We start from the raw sequence: 20,769 nt of genomic DNA, 5'->3' as shown, positions 1-20,769 counted from the left end.
CTTGTCCAGCCAAGCCTCTCCACTCCCTCAACAACTGTTCTAGAAGGGAGAGGAGTAGACCACCCTGCTAAGTGCCCTATGATTAAAAAAAACCAAACAATTTAATAGGAATATCTGCTCATTTTATTATCTCTTGCAAGACAAAAGGAAGGAAGGGAGCACAGGGAGAACTTTCATGGATGTGATTAATTCTTAAACAATTGCAAGTCCAATTTGGAAATATAATTTTGAGCTATGAGCTTTTGCAGGCATGGAGAGATTTTGTATTAAGCAGATATCTCACACAATCTTTACTATGTTAAGTTCATCTGTGGAAAACTCCACGTACAAGGTGTTAGCTTGGGCTGCAGTTTTGATTAATGGACTTAAATAGACTTGAAATAAATTCAGATGAAGTAAGTCTTAATGCTTCCATGGGATTTTTGCTTTGTTTATTATTTTTTTTTCTTTCTTTCTTCTTTTTTTTTTTTTTTTTTTACTGTATGCCTGTTATATGTTATAGGCAATACATGATTAAAAATTTTAGTGAAAGGTAAAGGCTCCATGAGCTCATGTTACCAGAATACTAAGGAGAAGTTGGGAGAGACCCTCTTGAAGGACAGACTGCATTTCCTTTCTGAGGAAGGAGGTTGCATCATGGGCAGAGACTCCCAGGTAAAGCAGTGGCAACACACAGAAGTGATGGGAAGGGAATTTTTTCCGATTATATAAGAATTCACTGGGAACGAGTGACTAGGAACAAGAGCTCGAGCTGAAGGACACAGTGGACAGAGGTCAATCTCAAATCATCTCATTTTAGTTTCCTTCACCTAAGACGTCTGAGCTTTCTCTGGGTAAAATGACACTAGATTTTGTTCTAATCAAATGAAGTTTTGGAGATTTTTTTTTCCTCACTCTAAGAAAAGATTTGGACAGACTTGTCTCAAAACTATGCCTGACCTAAGTCCTATTGCAACACCATAAGTATACAAATATGTGAGTATACAAATATCACTATATGTGAGTTAATACTTTTTTTCATGACGGTATTTCTCATTGACTTTAAACATCAATATTTTCATTAGACCCTACTCATAAGAGATGATGTTTAGCCTTGACTCAGTGCTAGAACTGTTTGTCACGCGAGTCACTAAAATAAGATGCAAGTAGTATTGAAATGTTATGTAAATCCTTTTTTTGTGTTCTGTACAGAGATAAATTTTCTTCCAGATATCGTAATTGTACCATGAGTGATAGTATTCAAGAGGATAGTATCTTTTTAACGAAGAAATGGCATGTTATCCCAAATATCATTTTTACTCCCCAAATGATCTCCCAAGGTGCATTTATGAAAACGTATCCTTTCAAAATTGAACTCAGAGACAGGAAAAGTCTCAATTGTGTTTGGACTAAGTACATTCAATCGTTGTCAGTTGAGCTTCCCTGTCCCCGGTTGCTGTAAACATTCCCCAAAGCTGTACTGTGCGTATGACTGAGTGTGCACATGTCTGCGTTGTGTACGTGTGTGTGTATAAAATTTTGGAATACCGCTGGTAGTGAAAGAGATGGAGAAGCATTTCCCTGTCTCTGAAATTATTGGTGAAAATGAACACAGGCATATTCAGAACTGACCTTATTAATGAAAGCTTTTCCTGGCTGGTATGTATAAGGGCAAACACATTAGTCCCAATGAGAAACAGCTTTGGAAAAGTGAAGGGGAAAGCCTCCTGGGTGGTCTTCTAAGAAAATAAAAGCAATTTTACTCACCAGCTTTATCAAAAAAAAAAAAAAAAAAAAAAAAAGGTAGTTGATGGTTACCTTTGGGGCCCAGAGGTATAGCAGCCAGATGCCAAGTTTGAGGAGCTATATTCTGTCCTTCTCAGACAGAGAACAAGACTGATGCAGGAAAATACTATATATTTCCTAACTCCACTCCAAAATGTTCAAAATAATAGAGTTTTGCTCCCTATGCTGGTTGAAACAATAATGCTATAGAGGCAAGGCATAATTAAAAGTTTCTTGTATTAGCAGAAAGACTAAATTGACTGTAATAGACTTTGGAACAGACTGTTACCCCTGAGCAGAGAGGTCTCCAAGATATTTTATATTAAATTATTCTGGAGTCAGCAGGAACTTATGCTTGAGTACTTTAGTACTTTGCAGAATCTGGCATCCTCTGTCCAACCCATATTTTTAAACTCTTTGCTTCTGCTTTCTGTCATTCATGCACTACTGTCTGACTTTCCCTTTGCTATAAATACAGATCCATTTATTCTGTTTTTAAGATAGAAAGGAAAATTCCATGAAATTTGGGAGAGAAATAGAGTCCCGAATGATAGAATCATCTTGCCATCCTGATATGAGTTTCACTGTATATCAGTAGTCTGGAAAATACTGAAAGTTGGTGGGGAAAGTAAAAATAACCTCCTGCTAATGCTATTACAGATTTTAACAGAGTAGAGTGCAGTTTCTAAACTATTATCGTTGACTGGTTTTACTCAGGTCTAAAATTTTAACATTTATTTTATGCTTTCATATAGACAATTCATTTATTGTGATAGATGTTCTACTTTGATCCCTTTCAGCTTATGCCTTCCAAAAAAACCCCATGAAATGGAGCTACTATATTTTTTCCATATGCAAAATTGCCTGTAGCATTTCAGATCGCCCTGTGATAAAGATTCCAGAATGAATGAAGGAGATGCAGAAGCAGATGTAACTGTAGATTAACATAATGCAATGCTATGAGGTATTTGACATATACCAAAGGCAGTGAATAAATCCATTGCCCATGCCTCCTACTCTCATTAAGCTTACTCTAGGCCCATCTAAATACGTTATTGTATAAATGTCATCACATAACTTCGGCATGACTGTAGAAATTACTAATTGACTACTCCGTTCTCACTGATGCAAGACCTTCCCTCTCTTTATTAAGTCAGCTTTCCTGCAGATAGATGTCACAGGACCTGCAATTTCCTTCCGAAAAGGTCATTAAAAATGACAAATGCATAAGCAAAATTTGCTTCCTCCCTGAGGCAGAGATCCAGAAATTTTGCACAGTGAGTCTCTTACGTAATGTTCCCACTAGCTAGTTTGGCAGGTCTAGCCAGCACTAGTAGCATAAACTGACTTGATGAGATGTACCTTCAAAAGTGATTCATTACAACTGTGTAAACAAGGACCAACCGTGGGGAAAAGAGGAACTGCTTTAAGTCCTTAACTGAGTGTGTTTTCTGTTCAGTGAAATATTCTGCCACCATGTTATACTATTCTCTGTGTCCCTGAGATTCTAACTGATGATCCATAAAAGCTGTTTCAAGTCACATTGATGGCCTTCATCTGAAATAAAGTCAAAGAATAAAACTCCAGGCCATTTGAAAACACTATGCCCCTTAAATTAGCAATTTCCACTTAAAGTCAGTGGAAATCTTGTCATTGACCTCAGTGCAAACATTTCAAGCCCTCCTGTCCTAACTCAAGTGATATTTTATTTATTTATAAACATACCCAGTGGATTAAAAAAAAATAATAATACCTAACAGCTACTAGTTTGAACACAGTACCTATCTGTATTAGAGCAAAGTTATCACCTGCTGGGAGTTCAGTGGCCTACATTAGCTTAATTCAATGGTCTTCATCCAGTTTCAGTAGTGATATTGTCCATGTTGTCTTCACTATACATCTTGACTACCACTGGCACTTTTATTCGAAATTTTATCAAATAAGCATAAAGATGAAATACTCTGTAGCCCTTACAAATGTGTCTTTCAAGATTACAGAGCATTACAGAAAAATGGTCAGTTTGCTCTGCTTATATACACTAATCTGATGCATAGATAGATACATACAAAAAGAGTTATTTCCTTGGCGTTTGATTCAAAAATATTGTTATTATTGTTCTGGAAGAAGCCTATTTCTCTTTTAAGGGAGAAAAAAAAGATTAAACTATTTCTCTGATATCAAGAACAGCTCTGAGATTCTGTACAGAAAAGACTGAAAAGGATTTCTGTAATAATGACTACAGAAACCAGGTCTTGTGGATATACAATAACTCTTAGAAAGCTTAGTGGAAAAGAAAATATGAAAACAAAAAATGCTATGCTTCATTGTAGAGCAAAATATCTTCTTACAGGGAACTGTATTTCTTGGGAGGGAGAAAAAGAAAAAAAAAAGACTAGAGTTTATTCTCTGATTATGTTCTGTCATAAATCATATAGACAGATGTGTGCCTTAGTCACGCATCAAGGTTGATTACCATTGCTTTAGGTTTATACAACACAGGCTAAGGATTAGACTTTTTTTTTATTATAACATTTTTTTTTCATTTTATAGTAGAGAAAATGTAATATCACGTGCATTTTTCTTTGTTATGGCACATCTGTGCAATAAAAACAATATTTACTTCATACAATTTTCTACTCTCATGAAGAAAAAATCATAGCTGTGTCTGCTTGTTCTCTTTCTAGGAACACATTTTTGGGGGAGTCCGCATACAATATAAAAAATTGACTTTTTTTTGTATATTCTACTAACCACATGACTACCAACCTTTTATATTTTGAAGATTTGTTGACTAAGAAAATCTCAGAGTATAGAAACAGATGAAAGTATCTAGAGAACAAATGTTTACCAAATTAATAATTTAGCCCTGAATTCCTGCAACCGTGAGTCAAGGATTTTTAAATGACAGGGTGTGTATAATGTTTTTTGACTTCAGTGTACCAGGCCAGCCTGAACTAGAAGTGGGGTTCTTCCTTGGTCTAGTTGCTTACCAAAGAAAACTCTGTGGGAGAAGAATATGTATAATATCAGGGATAGTGATCTGACCTCAGCTATTATAGCTGGTCATAGTTGGCATCAAGAAGAGATTAACATGAGGTTACTCAATATTTCTATTAGATAGAGTTCAGATTTGACATTAGTCATGGGTATAAAGTAAATTTTGACTCTGCTTTGGAATTCAAGCTCTCTTAGTTATCTGCCAGCTCCAATGAACTTACAAAAACAAGATTGTTATACAGCAGAAAGGAACGAACATATGGCTGGAACAAAGAAAATCGAGGACTTGGCTGAGGAGCTGATAGCAAAATGATCAGCATTCACTGGTGTTTGAAATTTCCCAAATTAAATTTACTTCTTTAAAAACAAAAAAGGAAAGTGAATATTTAAGCCAGCAGTAAAATAACAGCCATTACATATCATTTCTGGAGGTGAAACCTGTCTTTGACAAATGGCTCTCTCATAGCATCTCGTGACACACGCAGTGTATTACTACTACCACCACAAAGCTGTTTTCTTGTTTTCCTTTTTTTTGGCTTCCCTCTCCACAGAAAGGCCAAAAGGATTAGGGGTAGAGATGTGAATTTGGTGGTAAAAAGCAAATCACTGCATCAAGTCTGCTAAAGGAGAGCATTTCCTGTATTAACCCCAAAGGGTTAAAATAATTAGCAGAACTTGAGTCAAGAATTCTAGGGGTTTTGTCCTATCTAACATAGTGAATTCTGGTGCTGTAACATATTAATAGAAACAAACTTTATGATCTCTTAATATTCTACCTAGAAGTTTACTAGAGCATGTCACACTGTTCTTAGCGTCAATTTATTCCTTCTCCTAGTTTGACTAAACTGGACCGCTATTTCAACTGTTTTTCTTAGAAAGCATCAAAACCAAAAAAAAAAAAAAAAAAAAAAAGCAAGCAAACAAACAAAAACTCCTGCAAAAAGTTTTACTTTTTTTTTCTTAATTACTTTTTCTTTTTTTTCCATAGGGGTACATTTTTCCACATAGCTCTGATGTTTATGTTCACACTGACTCACGCTGGAAGGAAAGGAGGTGCTAATATCCATGATCAAATCAGTTCATAAATTTACTTCATTGCCTAGTCACACCATCAACACTTGTTTTTCCACTGAATTTGTTTCTCATTATTTCCTCTCTCACCCATGAGTGGTTTTAAGTGTACACCAACCGAAAAAAATGTTTGCGAAAAGACCCCCATGCAAAGAAGCATTGTAAAAGTAAGGTGACTTACCTTTTAACAATTCATCCTCAAAACGGAAAGGTTTCTTGTCTTTTGAGCAAGAAACCCTCCTTCTGAGGCTCCTCACTTCTCTTGACTGTCTTACACTGTGGCTTTAATCTCTGCCATCATTATAATTTCCTTAACCAAGGACTATGATGTCACAACATTTTCATGTTATGATGGACCTCTTTGGGTTCTGGATATAATTACTGCATTTCTGGGTGTAGCTATGCAGTTGTCAAAGAAAAAGATGATATAAAAATAAGGAAACAAACTACAATGTCTGGTTCTTGGCCTGGTTGTGCTTTAGGTTGATATTGTTTGAATATCAAAGTCTCTGGTGTCTTTAACCACTCACATACCACAGCATTTTGCTATCTTCTGAAGGAATCAGAAAGCAAACAACTGATTGACTTATTTCAGCTTTCCTTACTGAAACCTGTTATTGGTAGAAACACAGGAAGAACCGGTATTTTTACTGCATCTCGCTAGAGTGCCTAACCAGCTTCTCTCCCCGTTCACCATTGCTGAAGGCGGTTCTATCCTGATATTAAAATCAGGCATAATGTAGGTCTGTGCGAAGACACAAAGTAAGTAATGCCTATTTTCTGGCCTTCGCTATGCCAATGAATACACTGCTGTGCAAAAAATATGTTTTGGGGCTGTAAAGTCACTGACAAATAGTCTGGCCGCAGGAGTACAGAGAAATGCTTTTACCGTGAATTTTACCATCACAAGTAAAGTAGGTTGTTTCTGTTGCTTTGGATTTCTACAGCTAGATTTCAGGCACTAATTTTATCTCAGTTGGAGCTGAGGCCTCCCAAAAGAGGAATCGAAAAGAAATCAGTTTCTGAGTCTACTAAGCAGAATATCGGAGCCAACCAATCGAGGCTGATTCAAGGCTAAGCAGAGGTCAGGAGAGTTTAAGCAAGAGGCACACTTCCTCGCTGAGTGCCACAGACGTTTATTTTCCCTGCTGGAGTTCTCCACATCTCCCCCAAAGCTGTAGATGGGGCGACTGCTTGTCTGAGCAGCTGTACAAACTGCTGCATTAGGAGCGAATAATCCTTACTGACGTGCTCTGGCAATGACCACGCATCTCACGGCAGCCTTGTTTGGGATCCTCTTACACTCTCTCCTTCCATCTATCTCCACCTTGAGGGTGATGCAGCTATACACAGGGAAAGCACTCTCATTAAAAAAACGCAAAGCATCTCGATCCACCTCACCCTCTGATATGCATAACTCAGTCTTGACAGTCACCTGGGGTTGGAAGTGAGACTAGCCCGAGTGCGGATGCACTCTGTGTGGCACAGGGAGGTGATGAAACCCTCATCAGAAGCTTGGAGATGAAGGTCAGACATCTGATCTTCGCAGAGCCCCATGAAACAGTCTCAGTTTACGGGAGCTGCTTTGAATCACAGGGACTCAGGAGGAGTACAGCAACCACTTTAGCAAACTGTCGTATCAGCAGCCGTGTGTGGGCTACAGTTACCTCTAAAATGTTGAGGTTGGGCTCTCATTACTAAATGAAGGCAACGACCATGTAGGGAGCCTGTTTGTTCCTGTAGCACTTGTATTTGAGTCGTTATGGCAGAAGCAAGCATCAGCATCAAATGGCTATCTGTTGTGTGAAAGATGGCCTTATTGCCTTAGTTGGCAAGTTGGTAGGACATCACTGCTCTCAGCTTGAAGTGTACTTCAGGAAATCTAAATCTTTACTGCGTTTTTGAACATCATGGCACACACTGTTTCTTTTGAGTGTTTTCAGTTCTATGAATCTAAAAGAAGAGTGTGAGTGTGGTAGAACATCGTACTCCCACTCAGTCATTCCTAAAATGTGTGTTCATACTCAGTTTCTCCAAGGTCCCCCTGGATTTGTATCTGTGCAACAAAGCCACGCCGGCTTCAGAAGTGGAGAAGTACTCAGTCACACCTCCCCTGGGACGTGCAGTGATCACGTAGTGAGGAAGCACACCTTTTGTGGCTAACGTGGAAGCTCACTCAGCTTCCCTTCAAGCCTCCCTGCATACTAACAAACTACCAAATCCTCCTGAGAGTCATTCTTTGTCATATCAGTTCTAAGTGAGAACATCGCAGGACGCAATATGACATACACAGTTATTTACTTTCTTTACTTGTAAAACATCTTGCAATAAATTAATGAACATCAGATGTTTATTTCTTCCTAAAGTGCTGACACTGCATGAAAGGAACACTTCAATTCCCCAGCCAGAACAGCATTTCTTACTCTTCTTGCCACAAACCTCTAAGAAGCCAGGATCCAGATTCTTCTCACAAAATAGTCATCTTTCAATTTAGCCTAAGATAGATGTCTGAGTATTCTAATTTTTATAACCAATGGACAGACATAAACCTGCTAACAGCATGACTCTGTCCCCCTCAGTCCGCTTCCGGAGGTAACAGCCTTTTCTTATTATTAGCAGAAGGATCCTTACAGCAACTGCTTTTCCATCTTTGACGTCTTCATGAAATGCCTGAAGGTTGTGGAATGACTTCATCTCTGGCCTTTCTAACTTATTCCTCCCCTCACTCCTCTTCATCTTGACATTATTTCTGGTGGGAATTCAATCAGGTAATGATGCAACATCCTTTCCACCAAACTGATCTCACTCATGATTTTAACTCATCAGATGTAGTTCATAATGGGGAAAGAAAATGTGTGGCCATTGCTTTTGTTTCCAGTTTTTACCTATTTTTTTCATAACCATACTCTGTAGCTGTGTTTGTTCACTGCATGAAAGCTTAATGGAGTAAATGTCATGCAAGTTTAGACAATCTCATTACTCTTCTATATACACACAAAGACAAATCTATTGAACTGAATCTCCTCTGCATTTGCAAGAGAAAATTCGACTACTCGGCACCAGTGCATTTAGGCATGAGACAAATTAAAGTTGGTAGCAAATGAATATGAGAGAAAGGCAAACATAAACTAACAAGCTAAAGGTATAGGTAAGTAAAGCAAAGGTCACGAAGTTGGACCCTAAAAACTTATAAAAGTTAGATGCCACTTTTTATTATTATTATAAGAGTGATCAATAAAATATGTATTCAAAGATTTATTGAATTTGGCAAAACAACAAAATTAATTTTTAAAAGTCAAGTCATTCTTGAAATTATCCATGAACAGGCTTTATAACAATATATTAATCTGTCCTTATATCGGTATTCAAATCAATACTTATTTATACATGTTCCATTTAATTTATTTTCCTTGCATGATCTTAAGGACACCTAGATGATTTGTCTCTTTTTCAACTTATGTGTGCTCCTTTTGTCTATTTTAAGAGACAGTGCTTTATTCAAGTTCTATAAACGTTATTGACTCCTATTCAAAAATACTTGTGCCAATACTTTTCAATCTTTTCTTGAGTACACACCATGACAAAGCCAGTACAGAAAATATGAATGATATTCTTTTTAGATAGTTTGTCCACATTTGAGAAATTATTTGCTTATTTTGGGCTGAGGTATATATTGATTAAATATTATCTCTCTCTTTATTAATCTCAATAAAGTATCATAGAAAAAAATAAAATAAGGTAATTAATAGGCCTCATTTCTACAAACAAATGTTATTTGTTTGCATTTTTAGACTGTGAGGAAGTGGACCCGTAAACTGTTACACAATTGCTATTGTGTATACAAGCAAACTTTTCCTAAGTTGCATATTGGTACCACTGGTCATAGTGTTAATCAATATTTCCACTTTATTTCCTATTATTCCGCCAGTATGCATGTTATTTCTCCTGTTTTGATTGTATGATTTTCAGAGAAAGAACCACTTTGTTCTGATCTCGTGCGGTATCTATCATGCCATGGTTATATTGCATGAAGAATCCTGCTCAAACTGTCATCTCAATTCCTCTAGGATAGCTGTCTATTCCCACAAAAATCTCTATAGAAGATTTACAATTTTATTGTTGATATTATGAAATCTCCTACACAGTCGCATTACTAAATCCAACATTTTATGCTGTAAATTTAATGAAATAGCAGTAAGTAAGGGTAACCATCTGTGCAGGGACATTTTTAGTCTCAGGTGGGATCTAAAGATCAATGTGCAACTTACAGTATATGCTAAAATATGTTGCTATTGGCATGAGGAACGTCTGCCAGACGGAAGGAAGAAGGGATGTGCTCAGTGGGAATACACAGGCATGTCAGAATGAAAAAAATACCTTCTAGCATTAATCTACAGGTTTAGCCTATATTTTCGATAAGATCTCATGAATCACACCAAGCTACTGTGCGAGGCATAAGCCTGCTATGGCAAACCACAAGTTGGCCTTTTTTCTGTATCAGAGTAACTATGTTATTACTGGCTACCACCATTTTATATCATGATTACTATGTAGTTGAGGCCACTCCTTTCCAAGCCGGAATCATTTTTAACGCATGGTTCAGTGGATTTATAGCATTATCCTATAAAAACATGAGCTTATTCCAGGAATTAAATACTAGCTTTTATTGTAACAGTAAATTATACAGCAAATGTGGCTTTTACTTGTCTTTTTATTGACAGTGTCTAAGAATGAGAGAGGTTAAAGAACAATGCTAAAAATATCTTACATCACATGGCATATGTGATATGGTTATATTTAATCTCAAAGCTAGAGAGAATTTTTATAATGTAATTAGGGTTTGTTGCTTTTCTTGGAGTAAGATAATGTGGCTCTAAAATTGGGGTAAAAATGTGAATTTCCTTTATGATACTGAAGAAAAGTAAGTTATGTTTTTGAAAAGCTACTGTAATGATACTCCTTCTCTCCACTGGTATAAATATTTATATTTGTTAAAATTAGTCTCCCCCATATACTTTTTCTTGCTTTAGCATTTAATAAAATGGCCACCGAACTCCAGAAAAAGTGCTGTTTATAACTCACAATGATATCTTTCTCACACAGCAAACAAATGTTGATTACTATCCTCCTGAGTAATGCAAAAGTTAGATTGTTTATATTTTGAATTCATCCTCAAAAAAAAAAAAAAAAAACTTGGAAGAAAGGATTAGTTTGATTTCTAGAAAGCTAAGACATGTTTTAGTACCTAAAGATTTCAGATCTTGTTCTCCATATCTAGGAAACATTTTCTTCATCATATTCTGTAATTGGCTTTGTAAACTTTTTCTCATTCTCATAAAAATTTTCTCAGTAGTGGCATGAACAGTCTTAATCATTTTACATTTTTACTGCAGTCTGCCTTTTAGACTATTCCTGTTGAATGATTTCTCCATCCCAGCGGTACTCAGCTGAGTGTTTTAAAGAGTTTCTTGAATTCAAATATAAAATGTAAATGAGACCCTCAGCTAAATCGCAGATGCAAATAACATCCAGATGGATCAGTACATGTATTTCATAAACAGTCTCTATCTTCGTAATGGGTTAAATGAAAAGCCTGAATCCCGTATTCAATATGTGGAAGGTTCAGTCTTCCCAAATTTGGATTTGATCTGCATGGCTGATGTCCATCCCTAGTCAAAAAGCTGTTTGCCCAGAGGAAAATGATTCCCACTGTAGTCACAAATAGTTACACATGTTTCTGTGGGTGCCTGTGAAGCCAAAAGCTTGCACAGGCCAGAGAAGAAACCTTGTCAGAGGGGAAAAAAAAGTATATTCCCATGCTGCAATTGTTTCCTGAATAAAATATTTCAAACCCTGGCACGACGGGGATGCATGTGGAATTAGCATGGGTATGTTTGTGTGTGTGTGTTTATGTGTGTATGTAGCTTCCAATTCTAATTAATATATATATAAAAGGAGTACATAGATGGAAGCCTATGCATTTCACCATCAGCAAAAGGAAACGACCACTTCAGGCTAAAATTGCAATTGCTTTCTACATTGTAGAAAGCACATATTTTATAGATATAAGTTTACATGAATTTTATGTGTGTATGTGCATGCATGTGTGTTCATATAAAAGTATATGAAATCCTATTTTTTAATATATGAATTGATGGGATGGGGACACATTATTTAAATGCACTGTGATACTGCTGAACTCAAAACCGGAAGGATTCCACCATGTTATAGGCAAAGTGCTAGACTCAACAGAAGAGGAGATGAAAGGGAATTAGAAAGAGAGTGGAGCCAAACACTTGTTGGTAGTAGCAGACAGCAAAACAGAGGAAAAGTAATACAAATTGCAGCTTGGGACATTCAGATTAGTCTTTAAGAAAAAAATCCTTGCCAGAAGATTAGTGTTGGCAATAGGCCCACATTCAGCAGGAGGCTGAGTTAGACACATCCAGAATTTCCTTCCAATCAGCTTTTCTATGACTTATGAAATGTATTAAAACCTGTGTGCAGTGTACCACATATTGAAAAAAAATTACATTAATGTGATGATGTGATTAATGAAGGATTACCTAATGATATTAATTATTGCAACAAGATGGAACTGAATTTTTACATAGGTCACTAGCAGAAACCCATTTGTGAAAATATTCAAGGGATTTCTCCCATTAAACACATACAGAATTGGTCTATAACAATTTAAATTCAAGATTATCCCTAAAATCTCTAACATTTACCTTCTTGATTACTATGGAAATGTTCAGAAATGTTAGGCAGCTGTTAGGAATTATTATCTATAATCAACACCTTAAATTCCATAGTCTGGTTGGAATAGTCAGGTCTCTCATTTCATAGTACAATAGCAAGTTTTTACTTACTGGAGCAGGAAAAATCTTGCATTATATATGTTCTTATAATGTGCTTATATATATATATACATATATATACACACACATATATATGTCCTTATATGTCCTTTTAAAGTGCTTATGACAAGGCCTCTGTATGTCAGCCAAATAGAAATATTAAATAGTAAGTGCAATGTCTTGTTCATTTGACCTAACATTTTATCTTAGAAATATAATCACAACAAGTATTGGTAAAATGGAATATATTTTACTGTTCAATGATTATTTTATTGTTCATTTATAGTGTTCTTTATGAACACAGTGTATGAAATATGAACTTGAATGTAAATTTTAATTTATTCTTTTAAAAACACTTGCATACAGTCCAAATATTTCTTTCACTGTCCTGTATAATTCTACACACTTTTGCATACTCTCTTTCAAGAAAAAAAGAAAAAAAGAAAAAAAAAAAAGAAAAAAAAAAGACCTTTTACTTGTCAGTTGTAGGCTCAGACACCTTGAGATGCTCCAAAAAGTTTCTTCTTTCACTTGTGGTTCTAACAAGATTTCCAAATGTAAATGTAGACACTTAAGAAAATATGTCCCAATTGCTTAATGATGAGCAATCACAGATGACTTGACTCCTACTTATTTAGGTACTAATTATAGATGTCTAGCTGATATACACCCAAAATTTTGAATTAGCGTGGGAGGTGCTTGGTTACTACCCTGACAGGTGCCAGAACAAAAGTTTAAGACAAATGAACAGCAATCATTTAAGGAACTAACATTTGAAAATATTGACTGTAGCCTCTCTTTGCTTCAGGTTTTCATTTGCAAAATGGAGATAATAATATCTCTTAGGGAAGAAATAAATCTTCGAATTGTTATGGAGATACCCTGATTTTGCAGACCACTGTGAGTTTCTTGTCTGGAAGGTGTTATACATGGTGAGAACAAGTTATTGCTTGCTGTCTCCTATCGAAGACAGATGCATATATAATCAAGAATCCCATGCTTTCATCTTGCAACCCAGATGTAGCATACATATATATATATGCATGTGTGTGTGTGTGTGTGTGTGTGTGTGTGTGTGTGTATACACACACATATTTTTTTTATTTGCCTTCAGCATAACAAGCAGAATTTCTGGTTTCTTAATGAAGTATCTGAACCTGAACCTAAATCCAGCTACATGTTGTACAGACTGAAACACTGGTTCACAGCACTCTGATGAATTTATGTTTCTTTAATACTCACTGTGCAGGCATATTCTTAATAAGCCAGTGCACATTTTAGAAATGTCACTGCATGTTCACACGTCAGCAAACTTTCTAAGGTTTTGGTTCCTGCCCTAGCGATCCTCAAGAAAGCCAAGCTACCTGAGCTTATTTTTGTAATATTACTGTTTGCTGGTAGCCAGTGTGCTGACTGGTGCCTATGTTCTAAGCCTAGAGCTCGGAGCAGATGAAAAACTAATAGCCTAGTAGACAGAAAATGAAAGAAAAGGTACTCTACTCAGTTGTCTAGAGTTAAAGATGTTAATCTTAAAGATCTAGAGTTAAAGGTCTAGAGTTAAATAAAGATCTTCCAATTACAAATTCATTGTTCCAAAGTTACCCATAAATATCTGAATATATATCAGTAACTCACATATGTTCTTCTTTTGTTTCTCTCATGAAAACTTTCTCAAAAAAAGAAAAAAAAGATCCATTTACTTGTTATTTCTACATACTAATGTCTTAGGAACAGACATTGTGGCAGTATCTATACTCTCAAGAAATAGCCCTAGGTGGCTGCTTAGAAATATGGATTTTAGCATATAAGGAACTAATTAACCGTATACAGGGTAAGAATTCAGATTTTAAACCTGATTTTCAAGAGGCAAGTGAAACTACACAAGTCACTTGATCTCACTGTGTTTCTTATCATGAAAGGAAAGAAATAAAGGGAAAGGTTTACCCCTGTGAAAAAAAAACAGCTGTAGGCAGAAATCTCTTACCTACATATAGAAAGAGGAAAGCAACACAAAACAAAATTACTTAAGCACTTTCCTAATTTCTCTCTCAACTTCTTGACTTCTGAATGAAGATGCCATTTGCATATGTTAATAAAAGAACTGCCTGAGTATTTAAAGGCAAGCATTTCCTCTGGATTAAGACTACAGTTCTCTGCACCATGCAGAACCATGCCTTTCTAAAACCTAGTCTCGAGCCCCCAGACTATGAAGAAATTCCTGAGAAACATTTGATCAGATAAGAAGAATGTTTTTAAGGAATAATCATTCAAGGTTTTTTATATATACTGCAACCCAGATGGATGATTTTGTGCCATGAACAAAACACTATGGGGCTCTGTTTTTTTTGCAAACAAGTTTTATCCTTTTTTTTTTATTATTATTATTTTCACACAGTTGTCTTTTATTTCCTTGCAATGCTGGTGGTAGGAATTGCTGTAGGCCTCACAGGAAGCAACAGTCAACTTGGAGTTTCATAAAACACAGAGTACAGGCTTACGCCTGCCCACTTACACTGCTAACTGCAGGGAAGAGCTGAGTGCAGGGAAATTACGTTACCTAAATTCAAGCTTTCTTTTTCCGATAAATCAAATCATAACATAATCTGATTTAGGATATACTGACACCACAATGCAATGCCTTCTTTGAGCTGCCTCTGGTGCTGGAAGGAATACAAGACATTCATAAAGTACTCCTCTCAGCTAATATAACCCGTTTCTCAGCTGCACACTAATTAGCCAAGACAAAATGCCATGCTAATGAGCCTCTTTGGCCTTAGAGATCTGAACTTCTTCAGATAGCATCAGTGCTCACAGCATAGTACAATTATAACCATAACCACAAACTGGTCTCTTGGCTGAAGTCTGAGCCCTCTTGAAGCAGTAGAAGTTTTGTAACGATATCAGTGAAAAAATTTACCAAGCAGGGAGAAAGGGTTTCATTATAATCTTGATTGCTCTTCTTCACTTTCTTCTTTACACAGAAACAACTCCAGAGTAAAATCAGTGAAAAAAAGAATCAGACTTGTGTTTTGCATGTGTTTTCTAATATTGCCTCAGTAACATGGATTAGAAGGAACATCTAGCTGTTGCATGAAGACCACTAACCATACAGACAACAACGTATTTCCATTTTTTGCTGTCTCTGTGGATTATTTCAATGGCACCGCTCAAGGCAGCTGCACTCCACACCTAAGGAGCTGCAGCTGTTCATCACAGATGTGTCAGGAAGGAGAGGGTTTGGAGCTTGTTTCCAGGGTTCCTACTGTGTAGAAGGCTGGCAAGGACCATGGAAAAGGCAGCGTATCGAAAAGAATGACTGTAAAGCTGTTTCCCATAGTTGTGGCTTTGGTCACACGGGTGAAGAGTTAAGGTGGTTTGTTGGTTGGACAGCCTGGGCACTCTTGCAGCAATTATCAGTCAGTCAGCATCTGGGGACTGGTGACTAAACTGCTGAGGGATTTGGGTTTCAGCCATTTTCCTTGAGGCATCTTATAAGGCCAGTCATGTATTGACAGTCATAACGAAATAGCTCAGTCTCTTGCCCCACTGTAAATTTGATCTTTCAGGTTGCCAGCATGTGAAACTGGGTCCAGCTTTTAGTCAGTCTCATAATTTTGGAGAAGCACTATTCAATAACTCAGTGAAAGGAGACCTCCCCATTTATTTATCCTATGACAGAGAGAGAACGTTCTTTTCTGATCCCCGATAAGCAGATGAGTTTGCTTTAATTATATCACTGTAAGGAAGATTTGGTGTTTTTCCTGCCAGCCTTTTAAGTTCTCAAAGGCAACATTCTTTGCAAAGCTAGGCAGTTACTATGGTACGATGGACTTATTTTTAGCCAATAGCTGGAGAATTCAGCTAGTAAGAGAATGTATGTAGATATGTCCTTGGAGGAAACTTGTCACATAGGATTTGTACAGAAATGTGCTGGACACTTGTTTGGGGAAGTATAAATTACTTTAATGTGATTAAAATTTTTCCCTGGTCTTCTGTGGTCACTTGTGAATGAGTGGCAAAGTTTAAAAAAATAACATAAAATAAAAGCTACATTACAAAGGTTTTCCATCTCCATGGAAGATATATATTGACAATTTTAATATGGATCAAATGCTTCACAGATTATGGAATCTTTTTCCATATGGCACCCACAAAATACAGTTTTATGGGTCTTATTCTCCAGCTGCATCAGTTTATAGGTGATGTATATGCCTGCAATGCCTGTCTCTCAGTGCTGAACATATTTCATCTTCCACCTCCCACTACTACGGCAAAGGTAAACAAAATGGAATTTAAAAGATAGAAAAGGATGAATGAATCCCGCAACCTTTGTGCCAGCCCAACCTGGAAGACAGAAATGTGATAGAAACCTTATAGAAACTCCTGATGGTTTTGCTATTCTCCCACATACTGCACCATCATTTTGGATAATCCTTCCTGTTCGAATGACAGGAGGGTCATGATGCAAATCAGGCCTAACAAAAAATTTTTTTTCCTTTCTTATATATGTAGATGTGTGTGTGTAAGTAAATATGTATACATATGCATATAAAATTCTCTCTTAAATCTAACTTTTATTACAAGCTATATCCTAAGGAGCTCACAATGCATATGTGACAGCAAAGCAAATAGGTACCATGTGTTCAACACAATCGTGCAAGAGGTATTTACAGGCAGTCAGTCACTGTGGGATACCTGCAAGGATTCAGGTTTTACAATCATGAAGAAACTTTAGGTACATTGGAATAGTATAAGTATGTTCTACACTTATTCTGTACATGTGTTCCATATATGCCATGACCCCAATGCAATTTAGGCACTCTTTTGCCTAATGCTTATATCGCAGAGAGGCTGAAATCTGATCTTGGGAATTTGGGGAACATGTTAGTGAAGAAAATTCTTGAAGGAAAGCCCCGTGTTAGACAGGGAGACAATTCTTGCACTTAGTGCTTCTGGCATTAGATGGAAGCTCTTCTGGACTAGAAATTTGGACCTGTGTGAGGAGGATGGAAGCAGAATTATAGCAGCAAAATCCTTTCCTGAACCAAGACATTTGCTCCTTTCTTTCCAGAAATAACCATTATAGTTCAGCCTTTCAACCTAGGATGTTACATAAGTCAATTAAATATATGAAATGTGCAGGGATGGGCATACTCTGGTCACGGATACTTATGCTAGATTTTTAAATTGTAACCTTGAAAACAGAAATGCCAGACTCTGAAGACCTCAGACCAGCCGATTTGACCCTGTTTTGGTCTGTCCTGTGTGTGTGGCACTACACCTGACCTCATGAGCCACATCGTGAAATCAGAGTCGTCACGTTCAGCACCGAATCCTGTGAAAATGGCTCAGCTATTCCAGCCTCGGACTGCCGAACCTGACTGGCACTGTGTTGGTCTCCTGTAAAAGATCATTACCTGTTCACTTGAGTTTTAGATTGTCTTGAAAATCATCCTGTGCTAACAATTCCCTTTAACTACGAGTCAAAAGTAAACATTCTAACTAAACTAACCAAGTGGAATATTAAAGAAGATTCAACTCTTGTAATGGTACTTAACTATTACACAGTAAATGCTGACTTTTGTAAAATGTTTTATTCCTTTCAGGATCAACACTTAACCTCTTTTTAAATGAAAGAGGAATATCTATCTATTAAAGCTTTTTATTTCTTCTATCCTAATGAACAAAACTTCATAAGCTTTAGAGATTAAATAATTTCCTGAAAAATCACTATTTTTATCCCTTTGATCTCCAATTTTCTGCCTCTAAGCTTTTGACTTCTGTGAGCCTTCTATATAACTTAGAATTTCATTTTCAGCTCTGAGTGAAATTTTCACACGTTCTATTCCCATAGTCCTCTGAGATATCATATTGACAAAACTCTAATTTATCTGATAAAAAAGTGTAATATAAACTATGGAATCTGTGACAGCTGTGACTACTATGAGGAAAATTAATTTTACCTTAGAGTCTCCAACACTCCTTTTTTATTGGCCTGATGATAGTTTAATTTATATAGAATAACAGAATCACAGAATCAGTAAGGTTGGAAGGGACCTCTGGAGATCATCTAGTCCAACCTCCCTGCTCAACAGGGTCACCTAGAGCATGGTAGACAGGGTTGCATCCAGGAGGGCCTTGAAGATCTCCAGAGAAGGAGACTCCACAACCTCTCTGGGCAACCTGTGCCAGGGCTCCGTCACTCTCACAGGGAAGAAATTCCCCCTCACGGTCAGGCGGAACTTCCTGTGCTTCAGTTTCTGCCCATTGCCTCTTGTCCTGTCACACGGGGCAACTGAAAAGAGTTTGGCCCCATCCCCTTGACACCCTCCCTTCAGGTACTTGTACACATTGATCAGATCCCCCCTCAGCCTTCTCTTCCCCAGGCTGAACAGGCCCAGCTCTTGCAGCCGTTCCTCATAGGGCAGGTGCTCCAGCCCTCGGATCATCCTCGTAGCCCCATGCTGGACTCTCTACAGCAGCTTCATGTCTCTCGTGTATTGGGGAGCCCAGAGCTGGACACAGGACTCGAGATGAGGCCTCCTATAACTCTTACATATTTTATGTTTTTAACAGTGTCTCATTCAGAACAGTGTGCGCTACGAGTCAGTGTCTTTCAGTGACAATCCTTGCTTTGCTTTGAAAGTCATTTTTTCCCCTTTTTTTTCTTTTAATTTGGTCTCTACCATGTTAAATACACTATGGATACAGGGTACTTCACAGTTACTACGGTGGTAAGATGAACTTAGTAAATAATTAAAGTCGACATAATTTGATTCCATGATGGTTAGCTATCCACAATCTCCCCAGTCAAGAAAGATGTAGTTTTGTTTTATGTGTTGTGATGCATAAGAAATAAAATGCTTATACCTTTCAGTTGGCTGGAAATAAATCTTTATGAGTATATCTACAAAAGATTAAAAGCAACACAACTATGCCAAAATCTAACTCAGAATTTTATATAAAAAATGATATGAACAAATTCTGTCTAATAGTTTTGAATCTCTGTCAGTGGATGTCCACATCATTTTGTCAGATCTCATCTCTTACAAATTGTAAGCTTTTATTAATCAACAATGTTAAGCTAGTCCATTAATTCTTGAAAATAATGTAAATTATATTTTCCCTGATTGTCTTGGGTGCATAATTTGTCTTTACAAAAGTTGTGTGATCTGAAGGAAACAAATTCAGAGGATAATAAACTCAAACTGCAGTTAAGTCGGACATTAACATCTATGAAACAATATGAATGTAAATTAGAGTAAGAAGAAAATGAGACTTGGAAATGTTACTTAGGCTTCACAGCTGGAAATGGCAGTGTGTAGATATGAGATAAAAGAAAAGAAAAAACTGATCGGAATTGGAGGACTAGCAGTAGGAAAGCAAATCTGCAAGCATCCAGTCAGTGCTGCCTGTCCAACGTGGCCTTACACATCAAACCTTGGCTATGCTTAAAACAGAAGTTGCATTTCTCCTGCTTGAATTGCATGAAAATAGCCATTATTAGATTCACATATTCATTTTCATTTTCTATGAAGTTACCTAAATATCTGATTTATCACCAGCATGTAACCTTGCTACGAGAAACAAGGATCCTTATCTGAGGAAGTTTTGTCCTTCATTATACTGACTACGTACAAATGGTTTAGAAATAATATATTTTAAATCATTACATTCATTTGCCTGAAATTCAAATTTTGTTTCTGAATATTCTAATTAAAATACAAGAGAGAAAGGGAGTTGATTTTGCCACTAATCATACTTAATAAATTGAAAAATAGAGCTTTTAGATTACAGACATTGCAAAGCTCATCATTTTTCTTTCATGTCTTTTATTTTATTAAAATATAATTTCTGTTGAAAATATTAATTTAAAAAGATATTTAGGATTTTCATTTTTAGACAGGATTTTCTTTCAGTTCCTCATAGCTGATAAAATGGAAACTCCCAGATTTTCTACATGTATTTCAAGTAAAACTAAGCATTTTTGCCCAAGTAAATAAAATGTTACATTTATTATAATTAAAAAATACTTTAGGAAAATGTTCTTTTTAAATTTATGATTATGTATCTCAGC

Source organism: Rhea pennata, chromosome 1 (assembly GCF_028389875.1).
Source record: "Rhea pennata isolate bPtePen1 chromosome 1, bPtePen1.pri, whole genome shotgun sequence".
In the NCBI taxonomy this organism is placed as follows: domain Eukaryota; kingdom Metazoa; phylum Chordata; class Aves; order Rheiformes; family Rheidae; genus Rhea; species Rhea pennata.
This window is presented reverse-complemented; position numbering follows the sequence as displayed.